We start from the raw sequence: 14,672 nt of genomic DNA on the forward strand, positions 1-14,672 counted from the left end.
CAGTAATTAAAAAAGTGTCATGATGATCTCTCCATTGGCAAAAGATTCCGACATAGTCCCACATCCGGATTTCCGGGAGGGGACTGCGAAAGGGACGTGACTAAGAGAAAAGAGAAAGAATAACTTTCCACGTGTCGGGGCGTGGAATGTCAGAAGTTTGAACGTGCTAGGGTAGCTATAAAATCTGAGAAGGGAAATTCAAGGACTCAGTCTAGATACAGTGGGGGGGAGGGGGGGGGGGGAGGTCAGTAAAGTGGAATGGAAAGAAGACAAGGATTTATTATCAGATAACTAAAGCGTAATAACAACAGCAGCAGAGACTGGTATATCGGGAGTAGGATTCGTTATGAATAGGAAGGTAGGGCAAAGCGTATGTTACTGTGAACGGTTCAGTGATAGAGTTCTTCTTATCAGAATCGATAGCAAACCAACGCCGACAACGATAGTTCATATATACATGCCAACATCTCAAGCCCAAGACGGAGACATAGGAAAAGTATATGACGATATTGTATGGGTAATTCAGTACGTAAAAGAAGATGAAATTCTAATGGCCAAGGAAGACTGGAATGCGGTTGTAGGGGAAGGAATATAAAAAACGGTTACGAGCGACTATGGGCATCGCACTAGGAATGAGAGAGGAGAAAAACTAATTGAGTTCTGCAGTAAATTTCAGCTAGTAGAAGTGAATACTCTAGTCAAGACTCACGAGAGTCGGAGGTATACTAGGAAAAGGCCAGTAGATAGAGAAGATTTCAGTTAGATTATGCCATGGTCAGACAAAGATTCCGTAATCAGATGCTGGATTCTAAGGTGTACCCAGAATCAGATATAGACTCAGATCACGATTTAGTAGCGATGAAGAGTAGGCAGAAGTTTTAGGGATTAGTCAGGAACAACCAATACAATTGGGTTACAGGAGTACTAAGGAATGAAAGAGATACAATTGAAGGTTTCTAAGGCTAGAGGCACGGCAATAAGGAATAGCTGAGTAGGCAGTTCAGTTGAAGAGGAATGGACATCTCTAAAAGGAGCAGTCACAGAAGTTGGAAAGAAAAACATAGGTAACTGCGAATAAACCATGGGCAACAAAAGAAATACTTCAGATGATCGATGAAACAATGGAGTTCACAAATGTTCAGGGAAACGCAGGAAGGCAGAAATACAACTAGCTGAGCAACGAAATAAATGGGAAGTGCAGGGAAGCTAAGATGAAATTGCTGCATGAAATATGTGAAGGAATCGTAAACGAAACGGTTGTCAGGAGAACTGACTCAGCATATAGAAAAGTCAAAACAACCATAGGTGAAATTAAAAGCAAGGGTGGTAACATTGAGACTGTAATGGGAATTTCACTGTTAAATACAGAGGAGAGAGCGGCTGGATAGAAAGAGTACACTGAAGACCTCTATCACAGGGGAGATTTGTCTGGTGTGATAGAAGAAGAAACGGTGTCGATATAGAAGAGATAGAGGATCGAGTATTAGAATCAGAATTTAAAAGAGCACTGGAAGGCTTAAAATCAAATAAGGCAAAAGGGATAGATAACTTTTCATCAGGATTTCTAAAACCATTGGGGAAGCAGCAACAAAACGACTGTTCAAGCTGGTGTGCACAACCTTCGAGTCAGGCGATATACCATCTGACTTACGGAAAAACGTCATCGACACTATTCCGAAGACTGAAAGAGCTGAAAAATGCGAAAATTATCGCACAATCAGCTTAACAGCTCATGCATACAAATTGCTGACAAGAATAATATACAGAAGAATGGAGAACTAGATGGAGGATGTGTTAGATGCCGATCAATTTGGCTTTAGGAAACGTGAAGCCGCCAGAGAGGCAGTTCCGACGTTGAGGTTGATAATGGAGGAAGAGTGAAGAATAATTAAGATACATTTGTAGGGTTTTTCGAAATGTAAAAAGCGTTCGAGAATGTCAGATGGTGCAAGATGTTCCAAACTCTTAGGAAAATAAGGATAAGCTACAGGGAGAGACGGTTAATCTACACTGTGAACAAGAGCCAAGATGGAATAATAAGAGTAGGAGGTCAAGAATGAAGTGCTCGGATTGAAAAGATTGTAAAACAGGAATGTAGACTTTCACCCCTATTGTTCAATCTGTACATCGAAGAAATAATGATGGAAATGAAATAAAGGGTCAAGGCTGAGAGGATATCAATTACAAGATTCACTGATGACATTGCTATCCTGAGTGAAAGTGAAGAATAATTAATGACATGCTGAATGGAATGAAAAGTCTAACGAGTACGGAATATGGACTGAGAGTAAATCGAAGAAAGACGAAAGTAATGAGAAGGAGCAGAAATGATAGCAGCGAGAAATTTAACAGAATTGATGGTCAAAATGTAGATGAAATTAAGGAATTCTGCTACTTAGACAGCAAAATACCCAATGACGGACGGAGCAAAGTGGACATCAAAAGTAGACTAGCACTGGCAAAAAGGGCAGTCTAGTAATATCGTACATAGGCCTTAATTAAAGGAAGAAATTTTGAGAATGTATGTTTGGATTACAGCATTATATGGTAGTGAACATGGACTGTAGGAAAACCGGAAAAGAGGAGAATCGAAACATCTGTGGTTGGTGCTACAATACAATGTTGAAAATTAGGTGGACTAATAAGGTAAGGTATAAGGAGGTCCTGCGCAGAATCTGAGAGGAAAGGAATATACGGAAAACACTGAGAAGAAGAAGAGACAGGCTGATATGACATCTGTTAATACATCAGGGAATAACTTCCACGGTGTAGAGGGAGCTGTAGAGGGTAAAAACTATAGATGAAGACAGAGATTGGAATGTATCCCGTAAATAATTGAGCACGTAGATTGTAGGTGCTGTCCTGAGATGAAGAGTTTGGCACAGGAGAGGAATTCGTGGCGGGGTGCATCAAACAAGTCATATTACTGATGACTGAAAAAAAGGCCCACATTGGATGTCAGGTTATGGTTTTGTGTACAGTATTTATGTCTATGTAAAGTTGCTGTGTTTATTTTTAGTTTCATCCACCATGCATATTATGTCATCTATGTATCTGTACCAGTAGATGATGCTGTAGCTTTTCTTTGTTACTTGTCTTCAAATATTAATTTTTTCTATATGATTAATGAAAATGTTGGCTAATGTTCCTGAAATAGGTGGACTCATGAATAAACCTTCCTCTTGTATGTAGTATTCTTGACTGAATTCAAAATAATTTTGATGTGTTATTACCTGTAATAATTTTCTTGTTTCATCTATGTGTTCATAAGGTAGCTGGTCGTGTATTTTCAGGTTTTCTTCGATTATTTTTATGGTTTCGTTAACAGGGATGCACCTGTACATACTTTCTACATCAAAGGAGAGTAGTGTTGCTGTGCCTCTTATATGTTCTACCAGTTGAGAGGTATTTCTTATTGTTACCTCATTTTCTAGTTTATAGTGGTGGGTGAGCTGTTACTGCATTTGGTTCGCTAATAGCTATGTAGGAGCCTCTCTGAAAGTGACTATGGGATGAACTGAATAATTTTCTTTATGGACCTTTGGTTGGCATCTCATGACTCATTCGTGACTATGGGTCAACTCGTCGTGAGATTTCTCAACATTGTACCTAGTTTTCGAACACGGCATCAAGCGACTTTCTTCTCTTCCCCAACATGAAGATCTGGCTGGCTACTCAGCACTTCACGATCGACGATTAGGTCAAGGAAGCTGTTAACAGCTGGTTGCACGTTTGTTTGATAAAGGGGAGACGCTGGTGTACCGGGGAGACAAATGTTTGGACTTGGGTAGCGACTATGTGGAAGTAATACGAAAATATAAGTACAGATTTTATACAAAATTTTTAGCTATTTTTTTAGTAGTCAAACGGAGGTTAATTTATGCCTCCCTACGTTTTTCCGGTCCCTTCTATTTATTTCGTAGATACGAATTTTGGCCATTAAGTTAAAAAGGAAAGAAGATTAAGAAATGGCGGATTGTCAAGGACAAGAACATTAGAAAATGCGAGAAAGGAAGAGCAGAGTCTTGAATATAATGGATGTGTTGGTGTACGCACCAAAACGGACGAAGCACATCTGACGTGTTTCTCTACAGAAATTACTGAGAACCAAACGTTAAATAAAGAACTAACTTGTAGCCTAGAAGATTTCAATTACTTATTGTAAAGGAAATAATTACTTGGTGACAAGTTAGACAGGGCTACTCAAAACTGATCGGCTTTTGTCGACGACCACATAATAACAATCACTCAATGCCGTTTTGTTGAGTACTGACTGAGTTAGTAGCTGTGTAAAGATATAAGTTAATTTTACGAAAAGTGGAAAAAAGCAATCAACCAATATTTATTAAAAATAAGTAGACCACAACCGATTCCGAATCTACAGTTTCATAATCACACGATTTTTCAAGGTTATACTTTCATTTTGCTTTTTATTAAAAGCATATGTTGGCTGTTTTCCTTGGGGTGAAGTTACCATAGAAAATACTTCATCACTCTATGGCATCGCTGCCTCTGATTGAGGAGGAATTGTTAGCAAATTCAACATTTTTCTTAAACACACTCCACATTGCTTTAGCCACACGGGATTTTAGTGAAGATTCAGGCATCTTAGCTCCATTTGTCGTTCTATCGGTAGCCCCATATACGAGTAGGTGACGAGCGGCGTTCATATAAGGGTTAATTTATATGAACCGTAAGACTTAGAAGTTGTTAGTGTGTCGCTGATATTTTATATGTTTATTTTGTGTAAGTCTCATATATAAATTGTCACGAATGATAATAATTTCGACCACTTAATGATCATTTTCAGATCTATAAATAATGTTATGACTGGAAGTTGGCAGCTGCTATGTTACGAGGAACCGAACGTTATGTCCTCGCTGCTAACGGTAAGTAGGTGGAAGGTGGCCAAAGGGATCTGACTTCGCAAGAACCTAGGCAGGCAAGCAAGAGATTCGTTGGCACAGGTGCGCTTTAAATAAAAATAATTTACTCATCTTGGGCGAAAGAACTGCGACACTGTTGACAACTTGCGGCAGATGGGGCTACCTATAAGCAGCCGCCCGACACGGGCGTGTGTCTCAATACACTTGCCTGTAGAGATAACTGCCATCAACATGGTGTAACATTCGGTACCAACTAGCGAGACGGAAGTACTCTCGACTAAAAGTCTGGTGCCTAGGTGCTCGCTGCTTATAACACCGTCCTGGCGGTCTCCATTGGTCGGCGGCCTGGAGGTTCTTCGTTTGCGGCCAAGCTCAGAGCGCCGCACGCGGCCCCGCAGTTATATTTGAGGCATCGGCTCCGGCAGTGTCGATATTGGAACGTTATTTCTATTCTGAACTGCAATTTCCTTAACCTATAATATAAAGGGGGTGGAAGGACTTGACCCATACAGTGACCATTTCATTTCGACATATTTATTTCACGCCCGGGTTCCCGGGTTCGATTCCCGGCGGGGTCAGGGATTTTCTCTGCCTCGTGATGACTGGGTGTTGTGTGATGTCCATAGGTTAGTTAGGTTTAAGTAGTTCTAAGTTCTAGGGGACTGATGACCATAGCTGCTAAGTCCCATAGTGCTCAGAGCCATTTGAACCATTTTTGAACCATATTTATTTGCATCATGGATAAATCATTAAGAGAATTACAATCATAAACCAGATAATATTTTCTTTAAGAAACGCCATTCAGGCAAACTTTACAAACTGCTTGGTATATAAAACCACAAATGAATTAATCTCTTTAAAAATATTTAAAAACCCGCCACTCAGGCCAATTTTACAAACTGCTTGTTATGTGAAACCTCAAGCGAATTAATCTCTTTGCAAACATTTAAAAAACCGCCACTCGGGCCAAGTAAATCATTTAAAATAAACTTTACATCAAATAACCAGGAAATCAATTATTATTTCCACGTGGACTGAAAACCCCCCCTCCCGGGCGAAATATTACCAAACAACATTACAAGATTATAAACAGTTTGACCAATAATAACCCAGTTATTTCCCCATCAAAACGGACATCCGCCACTAAGGCTGAATTGCACCGCAATTTTAGAAAACGGTTGCAATTAAGACACATTCTTCTAAAAATCCCTCAAAATTCTTAAGACAAAGATTTAAAACATGTAACCCGGGCAACCTTGCAGAGCCAAGACAAGTTTTAGAAAACTGCAGCTTGTACAATAACTGAGGCCCGAGATTGTGAGGTCGCGGCTTGGCCACGAACGGCGGGGGAGACTGAGAACTTATCTTCAAATTAAGATGTGGACTCCGTTTGTACTTCCACCCCACTCAGAACACCAAAATCGGAACCAAGCAGCACACGCGAGCTCAGGCGAAGTCCACCGCCCGTACGCCCGCTAGTAATTTAAAAGGGGAGGCTCTGCACTTCCGTGGCCCACTGCTTCCAGCCGGCCGGAGGGACCGTGCGGTTCTGGCGCTGCAGTCTGGAACCGCGAGACCGCTACGGTCGCAGGTTCGAGTCCTGCCTCGGGAATGGATGTGTGTGATGTCCTTAGGTTAGTTAGGTTTAACTAGTTCTAAGTTCTAGGGGACTAATAACCTCAGCAGTTGAGTCCCATAGTGCTCAGAGCCATTTGAACCATTTGAACCGCGTGACCGCTACGGTATTGAATTATTGAGAGACTTGTTATGTGTTGTGCATGCATATTCGATTTAGTTGTATATCGTTTTTAGTACGTAATTGGCGTTTGCGATCTTAAATACGAGTTGAAATAATGGAGCGTTTTGTGATGAAGTCGGTGGGCTTACATGTTTGAAGTAAACACGTTAGTAATTGTACACTATTGTTTTTGACACCTGTAATTCGTTCTACAGACGTTCGTAAACGATGCCAAGTTGTGCTGCATTTGGTTGTTCCAATAGAGGCGAAGGTGGATTTCACATGTTAGCATTTCCACGCAATGAAGAAAGGCTAAAGCAGTGGGAAGTCGCAGTCTACAGGGCTGACATAAATCAAACAGGATCCTTGTGGAAACCAACCAAGTACTCTTATCTATGCGAAGTAAGTCGTTTTTGCTTTTTACTACATATAAAACAACTTGCAAAATACATAGTTAAATTTGAAAACAGACCTGTAAATTGGCTGTGTGAAAATTATTATAACACATTATTCTTATAAACAAAGGCATTTAACGAATGATTTCGCCATATTGTCTTGTGCTTTTGATTCGGTGAGTGTGTACTCCACTACTCCACTACCGGCCATTCAAAAGTCCCGCCCGCAGTTTGGCAGAAGAGGCCGCCGTATCGTCCGGTTGGCCACTCTCTCCCTGTACAGGCTCCCTAGGACAGAGACATCTCGGGCGCCCCCTGGCGAACACAGCGGGCGCTCGGAGTCTAACAACGATGTTTCAGTTTCATTACGAATTTTAACAAGATACCTCATATGTGAATATTATGTACGTTCATCCAAACAGTTTATGTTTTAATTTAATTTTGGTACATGTTTTAGACAACGCCTATGTTCCTTTATAATATAACGCAGCATTAGTTGCCACTCCTTGCCACTCCTCCCTCCAACTTCCCCTCATAACCACTATCGATGACATATGGATGTGTATTACACAACATGGGCTTAGAAAAATGCTGGGCATCACAAAATGTTGTTACGACCTTGCTATCGTGCAACTTCTGTTAATTCGCAGGTTATGACAGTGTTATTTTATAAAACAATTTTGATTTCTCACAACTGGTGGTTCATGTATTATTGCTTTAGAAATTTCTGGTTTTTTATTTTCAGTTTGTTTAATCTATTCATATAGATAGTTATTAATTTTTAATTTTTATTTATAGATGTGAAGATGTCTTTAGAGTCAAGTACTCCGCTCTGTGAAGGGTAAACGCCCTCCTCTGTCGACATGTGCTCTATACGAAATTCCGTGTACGTGTGGTAAAGTTTATATTGGAAATACCAAGAGGGGCGTAAATACACGACTAAAAGAGCACGAAAGTCTATGCCGAGTAGGAAAAATAAAGAAATCAGCTGTAGCAGAGCATTCTCTTCAGTCAGGAAACTACAAAGTGAAGTTTTTTGAAACAGAAATTTTATCTACAACGTCAAATAATTATCAGGACTAAGTAGAGAAGCCATTGAAATTTATAAGTATCGGGACAATTATAATTGGAAAGAGGAGGCAATGCAACTTAGCGGCTTATGGACAGTAGCTATTGAGAATCGCTTGACAGTTTTATCTTTGAGAAGACGACAATCGATAGTTAAGTTTTATCTCTGACAAGGGTTATCTCTGCTCATCACGTGTTACTTTGATCACGCCCCTTTTCCTACAGCATTTATGTCGCTGTCGGACGTCCGACAAGTCAGTCGGCAAGACTCAACGGAGGAGCGCCTCTGAGGATGTCCAGCGCCGTCCTGGACGAAACCTCAGGAGCAGGAGAGTGTTTTAGACCACGACCTCACATCCCGAAAGGTTTACCAGGCGCTGTCGTCTGTCAAGTCATAACGTGGACGAAAGTGTGTGTTGAGTGGTGGTGCCAGAGGATCACTAAAGATGATAGGGACGTAAAGTAAGAGGACTACATCTACAAAAGTCAGTGCAGAACTGAATGTCGCACTCGCCAACCATGTCGGTACTGAAAGAAGGGAGGTGATAAGCAAGGAACTGTAAAGCGAGCTGGAATTTCAAAACGCACTCATCACTGTTGCAAATATCTGTAACAGGAAAAGTTGGTGCCGAAGACATCAAACCTGGATTTGCTGCGAGGAGTTTTGTTGCATACTGTTTCCAAATTCTGACCATGTGTACGTCCCAAGTGCGGAACATGGTGGGGGTTCCGTGATGATTTGAGCAGCCGTTACTCAGCAAAGCTCGCATTACTGTCAAGCAATCTGTGATCATTTTGGCTGATCAGGTCCGTCACATGATATACAATGTTTGTCCCTCAATGGTGACGCTGTGTTCCGAGAGGGCCGCTGTTCACATAGCCCGCATCGTCCAGGACTAGTTTTCTGAGCAGGAGGATGAATTGACGTTTCTCCCCTGATCACCACAGTCACCAGATATCTCAGTGTTGTTGAGCCTTTGTGGTCTACTTGGTAGAGAAGGGTGCGTGATCGTCGTCTACCTCTATAATCGTTACCTGAACTTCCCAATATTTCGCAGGAAGAATGGTATACGACTCCCTTGAAAACCATACAGGACCTGTATTTATCCGTTCCAAGACAACTAGAAGCCATTTTGAATGCCAACGCCTTTTCCCACACTATATTGGGCGAGGTAATGTGATGTTTTTATGGTGTCATATTTTTGTTCACACATGTTATTGTGTCATAGCCTTTCCAGATGGTGTCACCGGTTCCCGTCAGATCACTTGAGTGGGTCACTGTTTGAGTCTGCCGAGTTATGTTGGCAAGCAGCGTGCACTCAGCTCTTTTGAGGCCAATTGAGCAGTTAAGATAGGAAATGAATATTATCAACTCTCAAGTTACTCATACAATCTTTGGTATTGTTTGTAAACATACAGAAATCTGCTGTATCACCTCTTTTAAAATCAACTCCTGTACACATCAGGAGGTGGCATGTCATCTGCATCTCCTCAGTCACACGTTGGATCCTCTGCAGGGGCCCATTTCGCCACGTACCATCTGCATCTGAGTTCCAATTAGCGTGGTCCGTAGTCTCTGTGGTATGTCATATCGGAACACTTGCTCAAAAACATTATCAATCAGCATTTAGTTATAAACGCTTTTCGTCTGCCAGTACTGCAGTTAACAGTTTTATTGTGTTTTGCGCATCTGAGGCAGCTAGTCTCCTGTATACATTGAACGAGCACATCCACCCTGATTCGAGAACGTTGTTCCCGAAGAGGTAGAAATCAGTCGAGTGGAATGGTTTAATTTCGAATTATTCTGGACCAGCAGTGTTACACACTGAAGAGACAAAAAGCTGATACATCTGCCTAATTTCGTGTAGGACCGCCGCGAACACGCAGAAGTGGCACAACACGACGTGGCATGGACTGGAATAATGTCTGAAGTAGTGCTGGAGGGAACTGACACTACGAATCCTCCAGGGCTGTCCATACATCCGTAACACAACGAGGCCGCGGAGATCCCTTCTGAACAGCACGTTGCAAGGCATCCCATATATAATGAAAGACGTTTATGACTGGGAAATTTGGTAGCCAGCGGAAGTGTTTAAACTCAGAAGAGAGTTCCTGGAGCCTCTCTGTAGCAATTCTGGACCTGTGGGGTGTCGCATTGTCCTGCTGGAGTCTGTCGGAATGCACAATGGACATGAATGGATGCAGGTGATCAGACAGAACGCTTATGTATGTGTCACCTGTCAGAGTCGTATCTAGACGTATCAGTGGTCCCATCCCATATCAATTCATTTGCTCACGCCCTACACCATTAGAGAGCCTCAACCAGCTCGAACAGTCCCCTGCTGAAATTCAGAGTTCATGGTTTTATGAGGTTATCCGTAAACGCCCATACAATTTGAAACAAGACTCGTCCAACCAGACAACATGTTTCCAGCCATCAACAGCCCAATGTCGGTGTAGACGGGCCCTGGAGAGGCGTAATGCTTTGTGTCGTGCAGTCATCAAGGGTACAAAAATGTAAACTTTCACGGCCGAAAATATCATGTCCATTATAATTATCCGGGCTGTTATGCCGTGGTCGGTTGATGAATTCTGTGTCGATTCCCAACGTTTCGTCTCCGACTGCGTGAGACATCTTCAAGGGGGTCCGTAGCTCAATGGAAGGTCCAACACAACCACTGACTCGCTACTGACTGAGTCAGTAGCGAGCCAGTGGGTGTGTTGGACCTTCCATTGAGCTACGGACCCCTTGAAGATGTCTCCCGCAGTCGGAGACGAAACGTTGGGAATCGACACAGAATTCATCAACCGACCACGGCATAACAGCCCGGATAATTATAATGGACAGTCATCAAGGGTACACGAGTGGGCCTTCGGTTCCTAAAGCCCATATCTATGATGTTTCGTTGAATGGTTCGCACACTGCTAGTTGTTGATGACCCATCATTAAAACCTGCAGCATTTTGTGGAAGGGTTGCCATTCTGTCACGGTGAACAATTCTCTTCAGTCATCGTTGGTGCCGTTCTTGCAGCTTCTGGTCGCAGCGATGTCGGAGATTTGATGTTTTACCAGATTCCTGATATTCAGGGTACACTCGTGAAATGGTCGTACGGGGAAATCCCCACTTCATCGCTATCTCGGAGAAGCGGTGTCCCATCGCTCGAGAGCCGACTGTAACACCTTGTTCAAACTCACTTAAATCTTTATAACCGACCATTGTAGCAGCAGTAACCGATCTGACAATTTCGCGAGACACTTGTGTCATACAGGCGTTGCCGACCGCAGCGCCGTATTCTGCCTGTTTACATTCATGTATCTCTGTATTTCATTACGCATGCCTATACTAGTTTTTTTGGCCCTTAAGTGTAGATGTCATGCAAGGAAATTATATGTATATGAAGCCAAAATGTTGCTATGTTGAAAGACTGTTTATTAAAAATGTTATTTTCTGGAGCTAGAAGCTTATTTCGGCTCCATGGTTATTAAGCCATTTCCCTAACACTTTGTTAACGCTGTCGTTGTCTAATGTCTTGTATTGCTGGAGATGTAATGTCTCGTCACTGGAATTTACTGCTGAGCAATCATCGTTAAGCCTATTTAATATTTTCCGTTTGTTTGACAGTTTCAATCGACAGCTACTCTTTGACCATAGCAGCGTTTATTTACATTACACATATAATATCCTTATAAGGAATGGTGGACGCTACTTGCTAACCTGAATCCAACTGAACACGCTCGCGACCCGTCGAAAGTCACAGAGCGTAGTAACAGCAGCCCTGCTCTTCCACTGTATAACCTCAAGATGGACACCGAGTGGGGTGGCGCAGTAATAAGACCCGGGAGCTTGGCAATTCAAAATCTGGTCAGAATAGTCATATTTACGGTTTTCATGATGTCCCTTGACTTAAACCCAATGCTAGGCTCGTTCCTTTCAAAGGGTGCGACTAATTTCCTTCGCCATCTTTCCCCAGTCTCTCATCACCTCATTGCCACTTCCTTTTCTTTTCAGAAGGACCTCCATCAAAGAGAGCGACGGGTTGGAGCGGCAACGTCTCCACCTTCATGCGAACAGCATACTAGGAGGATTAAAGCACGTTACGGTTGGGGTGTCATGGCAAGATAATGAATGTTTCCCAGCAGTAAAGTTATATTTGACAGGTGTGCATGTCAGAACGCACTGCGTTTATTGCGGTCGTTGTTCTGTTTTTATTTCACAGTTGAGTTTTTTTTAGTTTCATAAGGGTTATTCCTTTACTTCCTGCTTACCTTGAATCCATGGCCAGTCAGATTCCAAGATTTGTAAATGGTAATTTTATTTTAACACATTATACCTCAATAATGGATGGGCAATAAGAAAAGTGCTGTGTATGCCACTTTTGGATATCATGCAAAGAAAGCATGCAATTAATGCCTGTTTGTGCTCTTTGAAGGTGGTCTCAAACTGAATAAAACCCAGTTTTTGCAAACATGCATCATGAAAATCGCTTTTAATTTGAAGCCGTTTCCTATCTTAACAAATGATACAAAGTTCGTGGACACGATACAGTATAAAATGCTTAGTTGTTAGTCCGTTGAATCTATGAATCAGACTCCGTATCTGTCTTCGACTTTTAAATAAAAATCGGGACAATAGCAATGCCATTCAATGGATAAAACGAAATATCAACAAATTCAAAACAAGATAGATACACGATTACGTTAGACATCCATTTTCAATTCGTAGTGGAGTCCTTGTACATAAAATCTGTATTTCATACGTTGGTTGTACTCTAGTCGACAAATACACAGCGTGTGTAACATGCAATAAAACCACACTTTTTTATTCCGTCAATACATTTTTCACACAATGCTACCTCACGCGCGGCAGGCCACGTGGGAAAATAAACTTGTATGTCAGAGGGGAATAAAACTGCATCCGCAGCACAGATAGATGTTGCAACTGCTAGTGGCATGTTCCGGTCCCGACACTCGAACGGCACCTCTTCTTTCGCGCTTTCCGAGATGCACTGCACGATGCCTAGTGAAATGGAAGGATTTACACCATGAACACTTTACCCCATGTTATCAAATTGATGAATACTGCCATGACAATAAGAACTGCTGATCTAAATTTCATCCATATGCGAACTTATCTTCAATAGTTTCGGTACAGAAAAAAGTCATTCCTACATAAGTAGAATGGTTTGAGAACCTTGACACACTTCTCCACCACTGGAGTACTGGATAATTTGCAACTGCCACTGACGTTAAGCATCCCTTTAAGCACTTATTAACAAATTGTTCTTTTACAGTACAAAATGCAACATTTCCGAAAGTAAATTTCGTCAGAAACAGTAACAAGCGCCACTGCCCTAGACGATGATGATGATTCCTTCCGATGAGGTTACAAACTGGGGCAGAGCTCTTCCATGCTGAGACCTTTAATGGCCTCTGGTGTGAGGGCGCTGAGAGGGGAGACGTGGTCTTCAGGAGCTCCTCGCGTATGTCGTTTGGTTTTGCAGCCAGACCTCGCTAACGTCTGTGGTATCGATATGTATTGCCGTCATTGGTGGGGTACCGCGATCTGTGTACGATACCATAGATTGCGATGCAGCACACTCAGACGACGCGCACCATATTTGGCTCTCTGAGAAACGGTTCGTAAGGATGCGCCAACTGTTCCTGCCTGATTTTTTTGAAGTTCATGTTCCTAGATATTTTTTGCTGTTGTTAAACGTCCTACATGGAGAAAGTTGAGGAGCTCGTCAACCATTTCAGGGTCTCCGCTGTTATGAAACAGTAGGTAAAACCACTCTGTAACATCATTCTAACCCGGAACATTTTTCCTTCGCAGACCACGAGGTATACGCCTTTTAGCTGTTGTTGAAACGGCTTTGACAAATCTGCCTTAGTTGCTGCCTTTTTGAGGGATCCATTGGACGACTGTGTCTAGATGTGCAGCAAATTCGTCCCACTAGGCACCGTACCCGTGGTCTAGGGGTAGCGTCTTTGATTCATAATAATGAAACGTATTCGGTCCCGGGTTCGATCCCCGCCACTGCCTGAATTTGCTGACTTCCGGCATAAGAAGTCAGCCTCATTCTGCCAACGGCCTTGTCAAAGAGGGCGGAGGAGCGGATAGAGGTTCAGGGCACTCTCTTGTCCTAGGGGTGGGAAATTGCCCCTAAAGGCGGAAGAATTAGCAATGATCAACGACATGAGGATGCAGAAGGCAATGGAAACCACTGCATTAAAGACACGTAACGTGTATCCACAGGACATGTGGCCTGTAATTGAAGAAGTGTCATGATGATCTCTCCATTGGCAAAAGATTCCGGAATAGTCCCCCATTCGGATCTCCGGGAGGGGACTGCCAAGGTGGAGGTTACCATGAGAAAAAGATTGAATAATCTACGAAAGGATAACGTTCTACGAGTCGGGGCGTGGAATGTCAGAAGCTTGAACGTGGTAGGGAAACTGGAAAATCTGAAAAGGGAAATGCAAAGGCTCAATCTAGATATAGTAGGGGTCAGTGACGTGAAGTGGAAGGAAGACAAGGATTTCTGGTCAGATGAGTATCGGGTAATATCAACAGCAGCTGAAAA

This window comes from Schistocerca piceifrons, chromosome 1 (assembly GCF_021461385.2).
Source record: "Schistocerca piceifrons isolate TAMUIC-IGC-003096 chromosome 1, iqSchPice1.1, whole genome shotgun sequence".
Lineage (NCBI taxonomy): Eukaryota > Metazoa > Arthropoda > Insecta > Orthoptera > Acrididae > Schistocerca > Schistocerca piceifrons.